At 40.4% G+C, this 1,312-nt stretch overlaps 1 pseudogene; it reads right to left on the bottom strand.

Annotated features, from left to right (window-relative positions):
• Nucleotides 1-427: 427 nt before the first annotated feature.
• LOC107522844 (ubiquitin-like) lies at nucleotides 428-778 on the bottom strand (annotated as a pseudogene).
• Nucleotides 779-1,312: the final 534 nt, after the last annotated feature.

The raw sequence follows: 1,312 nt of genomic DNA, 5'->3' as shown, positions 1-1,312 counted from the left end.
ATTTTGTTCAGAATTTTAGCATCTATGTTCATCAGAGATATTGGTCTGTAGTTTTCTTTTTTGGTTGTATCCCTGTCTGCTTTTAGTATCAAAGTGATGTTGTCTTCATAGAAGGTGCATAGGAGTATTCCTGTGTCTTCAGTCTTCTGGAAGACTTTTAAATAAAAGTAGAGGTATTAGTTCTTCTTTGAATGTTTTGCAGAATTCATTTGTAAAACCATCTGGTCCAGGATTTTTATTTTGGGGAAGGTTTTTGATAACTTTCAATTTCATTAGCTGTGATGGGCCTGTTCATGTTATCTAGTTCCTCTTTACTTAACTTTGGAAGTTGGTAGGTATCTAGGAAATTGTCCATTTCTTCCAGGTTCTCTGGCTTGGTGGCATAGAGTTGTTCATAGAAGTCTCAAATGATATTTATTTATTTTGGGGATGCAGCAACTTTATTGAAAGTGCCTTGAAATTTGTTGAAGCTTAAGTGAAAGGGGATAGTCTACACACCACCCCTCAGGCACAGGACCAGGTACAGGGTGGACTCCTTCTGGATTTTGTAGTCAGACACAGTGCATCCATCTTCCAGCTGCTTGCCAGCAAAGATCAGCCTCTGCTGGTCTGGGGGTATGCCCTCCTGTCCTGGATCTTTGCCTTGACATTCTCGATGGTGTCACTGGGCTCCACCTCGAGGGTGATGGTCTTACCAATCAGGGTCTTCATGAACTGCTGCATTGTCAAGTGGCGGTGGCAGCAGCAGCACTGAACACAGAACAGCAAATGAACTCCGGAGCCGACCAATGATCCAATTTATTTGGGTCTTCTCCCTTTTTTGTTTTGGGTCTGGCTAAAAGTTTGTCGATTTTGTTCACTTTTCAAAGAACCAGCATTTACTTTTGTTGATCTTTTGTTTGGTTTTCTTATTTTCAGTGTTACTGATTTCTGCCCTAACTTTAGTGATTTCTGTCCTTCTGGATGCTTTAGGGTTTCTTTGTTCTTCTTCTAGGTCTTTAAGATGTGCAGTCAGGCTGTTCATTTGTGCTTTTTCTTGTTTCCTAATGTGTGCTTGTATGGCTATGAATTTCCCTCTCAATACTGCCTTAGCTGTGTCCCAAATATTTTGATAGCTAAACTTCCACATTTGGGACTATCACTGGTCTTCTGTTGATTGTTAAATTCCACTGTGGCCTGAGAAGATGCTAGGGATAATTTCAATGCTCTTGAATTTGCTGATGCTGTCTTTGTGGCCTAACATATGGTCTGAACTTGAGAATGACCCATGTTCTGCATTTCTGATGATAATTCTTTCAAACTCTTTACTCAC

This window comes from Erinaceus europaeus, chromosome 18 (genome assembly GCF_950295315.1).
Source record: "Erinaceus europaeus chromosome 18, mEriEur2.1, whole genome shotgun sequence".
In the NCBI taxonomy this organism is placed as follows: Eukaryota; Metazoa; Chordata; class Mammalia; order Eulipotyphla; family Erinaceidae; genus Erinaceus; species Erinaceus europaeus.
This window is presented reverse-complemented; position numbering and strand designations above follow the sequence as displayed.